The sequence below is a fragment of the Amblyraja radiata genome, chromosome 7, assembly GCF_010909765.2.
Source record: "Amblyraja radiata isolate CabotCenter1 chromosome 7, sAmbRad1.1.pri, whole genome shotgun sequence".
NCBI classification, from domain to species: domain Eukaryota; kingdom Metazoa; phylum Chordata; class Chondrichthyes; order Rajiformes; family Rajidae; genus Amblyraja; species Amblyraja radiata.
In genome coordinates, this window is record NC_045962.1 from 27,131,934 (window position 1) to 27,146,071 (window position 14,138).

The 14,138-nt window shown below is 36.5% G+C and overlaps 1 pseudogene; it reads left to right on the plus strand.

Annotated features, from left to right (window-relative positions):
- LOC116974878 overlaps positions 1–14,138 on the plus strand; it is a 193,607-nt pseudogene that overhangs the window by 128,379 nt on the left and 51,090 nt on the right.

Genomic DNA, 14,138 nt, shown 5'->3' on the forward strand with positions numbered 1-14,138 from the left:
ACACAAATTTGATCTTTGGGCTTTACTACATTCAGATATCCAAAATGTGCAACGTCCAGCAAGAGCAAGATACAGCATAGTCATTCCCAACGTATATAGAGTCATAGAGTGATACAGTGTGCAAACAGGCCCTTTGGCCCAACTTGCCCACACAGGCCAACATGTTTCAGTTACAATAGTCCCACCTTCCTCTGTTTGGTCTATATCCCCCCAAACTTGTCCTATCCATGTACCTGTCTAACTATTTCAGCCTCAACTACCTCCTCAGGCAGCTTGTTCCATACACCCACCACACTTTGTGTGAAAAGGTTTCCCCTCAGATTCCTATTAAATCTTTTCCCCTTCACCTTAAACCTATGTCCTCTGGTCCTCGATTCTCCTACTCTGGGCAAGAGATTCTGTGCATCTACCTGATTTATTCCCCTCATGATTTTAGACACTTCTATAAGATCACGCCTCATTCTCCTGTGCTCCAAGGAATAGAGACCCAGCTTATTCAACCTCTCCCTACAGCTCCGACCCTCTAGTCCAGGCAACATCCTCGTAAATCTTCTTTGAACCCTTTCAAGCTTGACAATATCTTTCCTATAACATGGTGCCTAGAACTGAACACAATACTCTAAATGCAGTCTCACCAACGTCTTATACAACTGCAACATGACCTCCCAACTTCTATACTCATTACTCTGGCTGATGAAGGCCAAAGTGCCAAAAGCCTTTTTGACCACCTTATCTGCGACTCAACCTTCAAGGAACCATGCACCTGTACTCTTAGATCCCTCTGCTCTACAACACTCACTGGAGGTCACCATTCACTGTGTAGGTCCTGCCCTTGTTGGACGTCCCAAAATGCAACACCTCATATTTCTCTGTATTAAATTCCATCAACCATTCCTCAGCTCACCTGGCCAATCGATCAAGATCCTGCTGCAATCTTTCACAACCGTCTTCACTATCTGCAAACCCACCCATTTTTGTATCATCTTGCTCTGTTTGTTCTCATCCAAATCATTGATGTAGATGACAAACAGTAACGGGCCCAGCACCGAACCCTGAGGCACACCACTAGCCACAGGCCTCCAGTCTGAGAAGCAACCTTCCACCATCACCATCTACATCCTTCCATGAAGTCAATTTGCTATCCATTCAGCTCTCTCTCCATGGATCCCATGTGATCTAACTTTCCAGAGCAGCCTACCATGTGGAACCTTGTCAAATGCCTTACTGAAATCCATGTATACAACATCTATAGTTCTGACCTCATCGACCTTTTTGGTCACGTCTTCAAAAACCTCAATCAGATTTGTGAGACACGACCTCCCACGTACAAAACCATGCTAACTATCCCTAATCAGCCCTTGCCCATCCAAATGCCTGTATAACCTATTCCTCAGAATACTCTCTAGCAGATGGTAGATCAGATACTGGCAAATATATCATTTAAAGAATGACTTGGAGGTAGAATCTTCTCTTTGATAAGCATTGACACAAAGGGCAAGTTGCAAAGATAATGCAATTATGCAAACATGCAAGAATAAGATACCTTATGTTGAAGTGTAGTGGGCATCAATGGGACAGAGCACATAATTAGTCTGGTATACACAATGAAATGTTTTGTACAATAGAAAGCTTGCCAGAAAGCCTTTTGTTCAGTGTGGCGCACCATGGAGAAATCCAACATTAATTAGTCACAGAATTTTGGACAGAGTTTGCAGCCCGACCTTTCCAGCATGGAAGAAGTAATCGACCATGTTTTCACACATTTGTGGACTCTACCATGCTGCAGTAACTGAATGTTGACATTACAGAGAGTCTGTGCAATAGGAGAGCAACCTCCAATGTACACGATGCAGCAGCACCACAGACTACTGGCAAGATCCGGATCCTGCCATGTTTGTTGGTGGTGTTATAAATGAGTTTGCAAGTTGTCAATGTTGTCCGGTAATCCTATTGCTACAATCACATTGCATATTATCATATTGCTACATAGAATACTGAGAAGTCAGTAACATTAATTCTATAAATTGCAGTCTGCTACAAAAAAAGCACAATTTGTCCTCCACACACCTACTGCTTCACCACTGCCTCTATTATTGTTGCTCAGTGGGCATTGCAAGTTGGTGCTATCCAAAGGTAAGCATTCAGCCGTAGAGTGTTCTGTCTCGATCTCCAAGACCGTCTGTAGCCTTCTCTACTGCGTCAGCAACAGGCATTATAACAGCACTTAAAACACTTGGACAGGATCATTGACAGGAAAGGTTCAGAGGGATAACGGCCAAATGGGTTTTCTCTGAGTGCTCTGGTTTCCTCTCACATCCCAAAGTTGTATGGTTTTGTAGGCTAATGGCCTCTGTAAATTGCCCCTTGTGTGCAGGGAGTGGATGAATGGATAACATAGAACTAGTGTGAATAGGTGATTGATGGTCAGTGTGGACTCGGTGGGCCAAAATGCCTGTTTCTATCCTGCATCTTTAAACTAAACCATATATCTTTATATCCTGTTGTCACCTCTATGGCTGCTCTCCACATTTCATTGACACATTTAACATGCTGCCGTAAGTTTATTTATACGTATATACTGCATATATGAGCTGGTTATGCATTAAAGATCAGCCAGGTAACAACTGAAGGGCCTTATTGTCCAATACCCAACCTGTGCAATGAATTGTATACCGTCTATATAGAATAAAGACATCATAACCACCAGTATAATGTGCATTGGCTTGTATGATTCACTGATTATACTTTGCACAGTGGATGGGTACTGAGGGAGTAATAATTCTGACACATATACTTGCAGGCAATAGTAACCTACATCTGCTTACCTTGAAAACCTTTGTGCTCTCTGCCTACATCTCTAGCAAGAGAGAATGAGATGTAGTTAGCTCCCAGTGCTGGACGCTGGTGAGCGTATAAATAGAAGGGTATTGTCATTAATAGATTTCACGTGGAAGGCACTGGATCTACCGAAGATAGGATTGAACAGGTTAGGTGTGCTACGCCGTAGCAATGACAATCCTTGCTGAGATGCCACGGTACTCCTGTTTGTATAGATGCAATATGTTTATGGGCAGCTTTGTTAATGCTGCTGGGAAGAATTTAAACAAGTTTGTCAGTAAACATAGAAAGGTAGAAAATGTTTGAGTTTGGAAGACAGGTTGGGAAATAGACAAAAAGGAGTCTATGTAGAGTCCTCCTTCGACTATGTAGAGAACCTCCTACGAATATGAAGAAGACCTCCTTCGACTTCGATTTCCTTCAACCTTCTTCGACTATGTTGAAGACTAGCTTCGAGTGAAGACAACCACCTTCAACTACCTTTGATTACCTTCGATTCCCTTCGACTACCTTAGATTACCTTCGAATAACATGCTGACCTACTACGACCTACTTCGACTAAACCTATGAGGAAAGAAAATATTGATTTTTTCCATGCCAACCAATTTTTACTTGTGAACAATTTTCAGCGTGGTAAAAAATACTCCTCAACCAAACTGAGGCCTCGAGTATGCGGGAACATCTCTCGAGCATGAAGGAGAGTTACATAGAACTCCTAGGACCACGTGTCGACCATGCTGCGAGTGAGTCGAGGGAAAACTCTTCTAAACGCACAAATTAGGTCCCCGCAGTGGGACAGGCCCTTTAGGAGGTTGAACGCCACGATAGACGTTGGATCATAATTACACTGTTTAAAGTCATGATACTGATATTTCTGGTAGCTACTCACTCCACGATACCACCTGCCTCACTAGTATGGCACCAGGCACAGTTCACCTCCAGGTGCATATGCTGAGTCATTTTGGGGCTCGAACAGTTCACAACATCTAAAAACAGAATGCTTCCAAACGATTTTCCTTGCTTGTAATCATGGCTTGGGTACTTAGTCTGGTTTACACATCACTCAAAGGCAGCAATGCAAATTATTTAACATTTATCAGGATCAATAAATTTATTTCAGGATCCAAAATACAAATGGAGGAATGTTATTTTTAAGTTGAATGTAACCTTGATTTCTAGGAAGGAACTGCAATGTGTATCTACTCATGTTCATCACCTTCAGTTTTGTGTACTCTCGCAGAGAGAAGATGCTCTTTGAGTATGTTCAATGAAGACAAACCAGAAGTTATACCTAGGTTTTAAGAATTAAATTGAGAACATATTGGTAAACTAGTATTGTATTCCCCAAGATTTGTGGAACTAATTCAAGTGATTGAAGGATTTGATCAGAAACAACTTCCTTAGTGGGGAAATCCATAGAAATGAAATCAGAGCTCTTTTTGCATAGATTGGGAGTCTTGATTATTTCCCTAATATCTAATGGATCGTGTGTCAATGGATAATTTTGGATAAGCTTGATAGATCTTTTTTTTAATGTAACAGTAAGGTTACAGGTGACCCTCACATTATATGGGAATGGGGGAGCATGGTGTTATTCCCAGAAAACGAACCATATCCTGGTTTTCCACAACATGAAGTCTGGTCGTCAATGAATATTGCAAATAAAATGTACTTATTTTCCTAGACAAATCCCATAAGAGACATCTGTAATATGGGGGTTGCTTGAATAACTCAAAGGCAGTTAAATGAAACATAGAAACATAGAAAATAGGTGCAGGAGTAGGCCATTCGGCCCTTCGAGCCTGCACCGCCATTCAATATGATCATGGCTGACCATCCAACTCAGTATCCCGTGCCTGCCTTCTCTCAATACCCTCTGATCCCTTTAGCCACAAGGGCCACATCTAACTCCCTCTTAAATATAGCCAATTAATTGGCCTCAACTACCTTCTGTGGCAGTGAGTTCCAGAGATTCACCACTCTCTGTGTGAAAAATGTTTTTCTCATCTCGGTCCTAAAGGATTTCCCCTCTATCCTTAAGCTGTGAAATTGAGATAGAATTGATTCAAGTAAATATTGGTGGAAAAGAAATGAACAACATACTGTATCTGTGAGGATGCTTGTAGTGGACACCAGAAAATTGCTATTAATGTTTTTGGTAGTTAGTTAAAGGAACATTTATACAAATAATACATGTGACATGCAAACACTTGATACAGAAGTAGGGCGACAAAAAATAATCTTATTCCCAGTTTGTAGTATCTTTCACCTTAAATAGTCCATTTACCTCCAAACATACATGTGCAAGGTATCACTTCTTATCTGATCGAGCACAGTTATGCAAATAAGGAATCAATGCACACATCAAATTAAACAGAACGCAAGTCCACAAAACTTCTAAGTGTTTACAAATAATTTTATAATCCTGTTAACAGGACTATTTTATCACTTTGTTCTTTTGACAGCTTTAATTAGTGGTCGATGAAGATCAAAGTGTAGAAATAAAACAATTTGTAGTGATTTGTAAACATTTTCACTTAAAGACCACATGTGCATTACAGTAATATTTTTAACCATCAAAAGCACTTGTTTTAGCATGATTGAATGCTCTGCAAGGGAACATATGTCAACTGAACATTTTCACTGCTGGCTTGAGTGTTATCATGATGTATTTTACCAGTAATAGCACATCTATCATACATGGACTCTAAACCTACACAAAATGTATGTTCTCATTAATGATGAGTGGCTAATTCATCTTTCTTCAGTGTAATTAATGTTTTTTTCACAGAATGATTTTTCATTGTTTGTTGTGATACATTTTCAACATTTTCTGTTACCTTTTCTCCTTTTGCATGCTTGTCACGGTGTCATTTTCAAAAGATATTTGTAAAAGTACTAAACTAGTTTAATATTTGCTTGCAGTTGGGTGTACCTTGATTATAACAGCAATTCAACATTTGTGATCAAACATGTACCATAACTATTTTTTTGCATGTTTTAAAAACGCATCAAAACACAAACTGCTGGAGAAACTCAGCATGTCATTTCTTTTGTGTCATTATTCTAAAAAAACACCGCTAGGGGAGAAAAAATACTTTATTAACATCCATTTCCCATAGAGCTTGCAGTGTTCTCACCCTTTCTAATGGAATAATGTATGCAGTATTTAATAATGATGTCTATGTTGGTAACGCTTTGAAGTAGGTTACTAATTTTATTTGTAACTTGATGGACACTAACATACTAAACATACTAAAATATGCGTACATTTGTGTGAATCTATTATCATGTTCATAAAAGTTTGCAGATATAATTATTATATGGAATCCAAGTGTCAACAAAGATATGAATATAGATTATAAAATGGGGAACCACATTCACCATATGGGAGTATAGCATCTGTACCTAAGTGAAGGTGAATTATGTTTCAGATAGAGCATAGGGGAAGAACAACTGGGGATGGGTGGGGAAATGGTTAATTGGCAAGCATAATAAAGCAGCAATATCGGCAGTATCCGGCATGCTGTATCCATACACTAGAATATTTCATGCTTGAAAAAGAGCAAGGCAGCACAGATGAGAGAGATTAGGAAACCAGAGAAAATGGTATATACCTACCATAGATAGAATCGTTAGCACTTGTGAGTTTTAAGATTGCAAATAAATATCAAGTAAGCATACTTCAAATTTCTGATATGCTGAGCATACCTCTTATTATAAATATATTGGATAACTTCAATGTTAGTTATGTTTGTACATTAATCGGTTCATTGTGAAGTTGAATTCAAACGTAAAGCACTTTTGCAAGGCAATTCTGATTTAGCTGCTGCAGCCGAGAAACTTCAGATCATTAGAAAAAAACTTGCTGTAAGTACTAACATTGTCCTTCACATGCAAAATATTTTGCGTCTATAAAAGAAAACTCTTAATTACAATTTTGACTATTCATTAACAACTAACTTCTTGCACTAATGTACATGATGCGATTGATTGTTAATTCCAGTGTCAATTTGTTAGAACAATTGCTATAATGAGACAAATTCATCAAAATATCAAATGTTAAATAATTCTGATAATGTTTGTTCCTTAATTCTCATATTCCTTAGATGCAGATAATATGAAATCTATGATACAAAGCCAGGAGTTACGTTAATTACCATGTCCTTCTGAAGTAGCGACTCTGATATTGCTGTAGCTGAACCATAAACTAATTACGCGACTACAAAATCTAATGAATTGGTCCTTGATAATTCCCCAAAATGTGAGCGTAGTCAGTCCGTGTTTTATATATAATTAAAGATTACTAATAGTAATTACATCTTTGCTTGCACTTAAGTGCAGTTTTGGGGATTGGTATGAATCCGGAAATTTATAAAACAAGATCAAATGGTTTGTTCAATTGTTTCTGAATGTAATATAAATATTAAAAATATATTTGTTTGTAGCATATTCAATTTTTCTATAACATTCTTTGTTACCATTTATTCTACAGAGCATACTGAATGCAATGAGAACACATTGTCTGTTTATAAAAGCATTTTATTTGGTTGTTTGATTTAAAATTGTGTATAGCAGATGCTTCACATAGCTGGACCTTGAATCCATGATCAAATATTTTAAGAAAATAAAAAGGCAAATTGTATTAGTAATACCATAACTTAGATCTACAATATTCAATATCACTATATGTGATGAATGAAATGACATGTTTCTGAAGTGAATCCGGCATGTTTCATTTTCTCATTAATTTAAAATGTATTTAAGGCAGAATAAATTGTGCTATAATTATGGAGTGGCATGATGGCACCTTTCATCATCCATTCACTGTAAACCCTTCTATGTTAGAACAACAGAATTATGTGGGTTGAAATGATAAATAGAGTTTGGTGCATAAGGATGCTAAACGAAAGTCTGAACGTAATAAAGTACTATCATTCAAAACTCCTTTATACAACAGTCCCTACAACCTTCTTAAATATGTTTTTTTTATTTTCCCTTTCCTTTTCCCTTTTAAAACAATAATGCTCAACTTGGTCTTTAAAGAAACTTTATAAATCCATGTACAGGTGTACAATTCGCTGATTTTGTTCACTTCTTCTCGGTCAAGGATAGCCTTACAACTTTTCAATTGTGGATCGGTTGGCACATGAAGAATTGAATGCACAACCTCTGGATATGGAAATATGGGAATCACTCTGTGTTGTGACTGTATATTTATCCTCCCCATCATGTGAGCATTGGCTGATTGACCATTTAAATGTGCTATTGCAAGACCCTTGAACTAAGAAATAAGTTTTTGCCAACTACACATAGTAAAAATTGCCCTGGCCCTTTAACAAGATTATAGTATTAACATGCTTTTTCTTAAGATTCATTTGTCTGTTAAATGTAATATGTTTTCGGCACCATGTACAATTTCATTTGGAATTTGGTCTGTTCCTGGTGCAGCAGAAAATATTAATTTCACTGAATACCCTAATCTATCTTGACACCAAAATATGTGGAGCTTCCTGGTTCCAAAATGTATTGAGGTGGCACAAATAAAAGTTTAAGATAAATTAGAAAAGGTGTTACAAGTTAGCAATGGCATGAAAGAATGGTAAATATAAAGGACACAGGACAATGGGAATGGAAAAAGATAAGTGAGTACTTTTCTTCAATTGAAAATGGAGTTTCATTTTAGTTTTTTAATGTGTGTCAATTTAATAACATAACAAGAAAACTCCTAAACTTGCATACATCTTTACTACATCTTTCAACTTGACCATGAAGACGATAAGAAAATGAATTGAAATTTCTGGAATTTACCAAGGCTGAATAAAATGATGTCAGATTAATCTACAATGGAATCTCATAGCGAGTAGACACAAGGAACTGCAGATGCTGTGATATTATGTAAACCTTGTGTAAAGTTAATGGAATCTCATGGCAGGTTTGTGAGGACAGCTGTTCCATCTCATCCAGCAGCATTCCAATAACCCATGCCCAACTTCTAATGTAAGGTTAATTTACATATTTGAATCTGCTTTCTGGCTGAGATCTTGTTTCTGTTGGAGACTCCATCAAGATGAAAAAGTGATAACAAAATGGCCTCATTTGATTTCTAGGAAGTCACTCTGATTTGAAAGTAGCTTAAAAATTGATAAATAAATGTGTACAGAAGAACTACTGGGAGAATTATCCATTATCAATGTTTCTCCATCCCAGTCTGATGTGAATCACAGAAAAGAAAAACAAATATATATTATTTATATTAAATACAGATAGGCTGAGGGATATCTAACCAGATATTTAATTGTGACACTTCCAATTTTCATAACCCAGTCACAATTTAATGATTATTTTTAGCTTTAAAAATCTTTAAAAAAGACTTTAAAAAAATCTTTCATTTCACAAAAGTCATGATGTGGGGAGTTTTAGGCTGGAAATATTTCCATGGTATGTTTTGTATTGTATGTATTCATAGAATCTTGAATATCGTAAAGTGAACACCAAAAATGCAAAATGTCATGCTGTTGAATAATAGATAATGGATCGTTATCTATGTTGTATAAAACAATGCTCCATTTAAATACTTCGCTACAATCAAACATTTTACTTACCATACCTTTTGAATGTTGATAATCTGTAGTAATGTTGCAAAATCTATGAAAAGTGTAGCATTTTCCACTAACCGAATACATTAAAATGGAGGAATCTAGTTAAATGCTGAAAATGAAGTGTGTTTTAAATTGCACCTGATGATTAAGAACAAATGTACTGGGCATTTAATGTGTAGAAGGACTGCAAGATAATTAACTGGCATGCATAAAGATTCATGCTTTAGACAAAATTTTAATTTCGCACATAAATGTGCCTGATGTAGGCAGCATTTAATCACATAGCTGACAGGAGTAACTACTTTCATTTAACCTTGACTGAAGATCATGAATTCTAACAGGTTTAATTGGATACATCATTTAACAGAATGAACAGAGCAAATTTTCTTCAATTCATAGGTTCTGATTGACATGCACCAGCAATAAGGCCTAGTACAATTAAAGCTGATCTGCATTTGTGGTCCTGGCAGACATTGCCATAGTGATGTGACACTGTTTGATCATCATGGCACCAAAACTTGATTGAACTTTCACTTGTTTTGAAAAGGGCAGCACTTCAAATACAAAGAGATTCAGAGAGAAAACGTAGCTACTTTCAAATTATCTGCAAACATCGCAATATGCATCATTTGTTCCCACTGTATGCCTGTAAATGCATTATAAAATCTGTATGCTTAATATGTAAAATAATTTTAATGCTGAGGATAGATATGACAGATGCTTTTGTTATATTAAACATTTGAAATAGTAAAATGCATTAATAATTTAATGTAATCCTCTTTTTTTCTTTATAAAATATACATTTTAAACCATGAAAATTGTTTGAACATTTTAAAACATGAAAAATATTTATGTTCTGTATAATTTAAATTTATCGCATAAGTAATGTGCTAAATCTGTAAGATATTTCTAAGCATGCGTGGTAATAGTTGTTAAATTTAAGATATAGAGGATTGGAAATGAATTGGCAGACCAATTCATGACAACAAACGTTAATCAGAAGAGCTCATCACCTTTTTGTCACTCATATTTGTTGACTTGAATTCTAATTCTAAACTTTTCAGAAAATTATTATGTAATTTTTTTGATGCGTAATTTTTCACTACAATTTTTTCTTTGCAATCCTGCTAGCAAAGAGGTTAGACTTTAGACTTTAGAGATACAGTGTGGAAACAGGCCCTTTGGCGCACTGCATCTGCGCCGAAGAGCGATCACCACGTGCACAAACACTATCCAACACACTGGGGACAGTTTACTATTTGCAGATGACCTACAAACCTGTACCTCTTTGGAATGTGGGATGAAACTGGAGCACCTGGAGAAAGCCAATGCGCTCACAGGGAGAATATCCAAACTCTGTACAGACAGCACCCATTGTCCGGATCAATCCTAGGTATCTGGTGCTGTAGGGCAGTAAATCTACTGCTGCGTCACTATGCTGCCCCACAAATAATATTTATACTTTTTCCCTCAATGACATACTTCACTTATTGGACAACTGTTTATTTTACTTTAGTTATCTGATTATTTAAGTCAGCAAAGACATAATGGCTGCCAGAGTGAGTTACCAGGCCTTCATAACCATAGTCATATAATGTGACATATATTGTCTCTAATAACTATAAGGCAATTAATTATCCACAAGAATCATGTTTTTTTTTTAAACCTCAAATTATGCACTATCCATTGAAAATTGTAGCTGGCTTTCTGAATGAATTCTACTTGGCTGACTGCTTAAGACATGAAATTTGATAGATCTTTAGATTAATGCATAGAAAAGCCACTAGTTTTTGTAGTTTGAATTGGCCCTGTACTTTGATCATGGCAAGGGCACAACAGAAAACTGAATATGCCCTCAGCGTTGGCAATGTGTAACCATTGCATTGTGCCCAACAACAATGCTGTGACTATCTGACCATGTGAAGAAAATGGTGGTGGGTGATAAGTCTGAAAGAAGCTCAAGGACTTTTTTTAAGCTCTTGTGACTGGCGATACAGACTTAATAAAATAGAGCATCTTCTAGATATTTTTTTAAATTCCAACTATTTCATATTTTTGAAAGGATTTTGATGCAAGCTTGGCTGAGTTTGAAAAAGCCACATTTGAAAAAGTTTGTTGTCAGGATGAAGTGAATAGAACCAATAAGACGATTGAATTCGCTAACAGATTAGTGAGAGGTCTAGAGGTGAGGCCATACAAAACCACTTGGTGTGACTGTGATGCACTAATATTTTTACTTTGCTTTTGCTTTTACAGTGTTTGGTCTTTTTCCCAAATGTTTACAAAAATGTTAAATGACAAAACTGCTTTAAATAAAATAAACACATTTGCTAGCTTATTAATTACTGGGGTTACAGTTTTTAACATTTAAATATCATGATGTATTTGTTTATGTTGTTTCCACATAGGCTTTATTTGATGGAGTATAATTCACCAGCTGTACCAGTCTGCTAAATGGATATTTATTACTGTTATTTTTTTTGTTTTTTCATTTCATGTGGAAGTCAGAGAATGTGCGTTGGGCTCAGTCTATTACACAGTATTGTGAACAAAAGGAAACCCTCTGTGGAGATGTTCTTTTAATAGCAGCTTTTATTTCCTATGCTGGCTCTTTCTCAAAAAGATATCGCTGTGAACTTGTTCAAAACATGTGGATGCCTTACCTGAGAAAGCAAAAGGTAAACAATTTAACCAGTGATATAATGTATTTTACTATAACATTTCTTGCAGCAATATTTATGAAAAATTTTAATGAAATAATTGTACCTGGAACTGATATTTATCATGTTCTTGCACTATAAGTATAAAGTTATTTTAATGCAATTTAATTAAAGAAAAACACTTTTGGTCAGATTGACTTTCCCACGGAAGTCGAAACATAATTTATTGATGATAACTTATGTGAACTTATGGCCTGAATAAAAATAGCCATATTCCTTTTGAATAGTTGTGAAATACCAAGCAAATGTTTGAAATCATACACTATAATATCATTGTATTTTAAGCAATCTGTCAACAATAATAATCAATCTTTTAATTTATAATATTTTGCCTCAAGTAGTCTCATTGTGTTTTTTGGGTGGTGTGGCATATGGATGTACTTCTCAAGATGCATCCTAACTTGAAAAAAATCAACTTGGAAAATGTCTTCAGCTTGCAATTTGTGATAGTTTCCTTTCTTTGACAGACAAAATGGATTTGTAACAATTCCTGTTTACCTCAGGACTTGGTTAGAATACCAAAAGGAAAAGGAAAAATTAACCACCCGCATAGCACAAAGATGTGTTTACCATAGTCTTCACATGAACCTTCTTATAGATAAGCAGATGCATTATAAGTACAGCGTATTTGATAGACTAGCATATCAGACCAAAACTCAAAGATTTGTTGCTATAACTATAATTAGATGGAACATTTAACAGCTTTTGTCTTTAGTCCAGATGACGAGTCTGGCAGAGTGTTGGCTCCTTAAAGAATCACAGTTTGCCTGCTATTTCCTTTGCAGATCAGTGCCCAGCTCTTTGCTTCTCAGATTTAGCTACCTTCACTTTTCTTGGTGCGGAAGGTCAGCACCTTCAGAGGATAGTGGTGTTCTTTTTGTTTAACCAAGCTTGATGTCCTTTTGCTCTACATCATTTATCCTCAGCACTCCCGCGTTGACACTGTAATTGGACCAGGCCTTGCCCAAAATATTTCCAAATCTGTTGTATGTAGGATTTGCTTGTTTCCATTGTCAATGGCAGAACACATGGAGATTATGGACCAACCAACTGAATCTGAATCAAAGAGGCCTATGGAACACCACTTCAATGCTGACCATCGAGTACCCATTTATACTGATCCTATTTATCAGGACTTGGTCAGCAGCGATTCCAATTGTCTTTGGTGATTCATCATGTATGTTCATCCAGATGCTTAACTTTTGAGAGATTACCGATTATAACCAGACTTTCTGACAGTACATTCCAGGTTCCAATCACTCTCTGGGTTGAAAAAAAATCCAGTTTAGTGTATTGTCATGCGTCCTGAGGTCCAATGAAAAGTTTTTGTTGTATGCTAACCAGCCAGTGGAAAGACAATACATGATCACAATCGAGCCATCCACAGTGTGCAGATTCATGATAAAGGGAATAATGTGAATAACGTTTAGTGCAAGGTAAAGTCCGAGCAAAGATAGTCTGGGGATCTTCAATGAAATACATCGTAGATCAGGACTGCTCTCTAGTTGTTGGTAGGATGGTGCAGTTGCCTAATAACAGATGGGAAGAAACCGTACCTGAATCTGGGGGCGTGCGTTATATATGCACAGCCAGGTCCACTAACTGATGATTCTGCAGAGCAGTGCAGGTAATGGGCTGTAAGTAGACAACACTCAAGAGTGTTTAATATACTGAATATGGAACCATGAAATTCTTACTTGCAGTAGCATTACAGATCTGTAAACACAATACACATAGATAACATAATAAACATAAAATGTAAATAAACTGAAAATAAACAATAGTAGTACAAAAAAACCTGAAGTCCTTAATGCAACCAATAATGTTTTTAATAGTAAGATTAAACGAGAACTTACCAGTTTGAAGTTTGATCTTGATTTTATGAGGAGTTACGATGAGCGATTACGTGAAGAAGGGCCGTCCGTCTGCGTGCGCGTCAATCTTCAAAGCAGCGGTGTTAAATCACAGATAAAAAGAA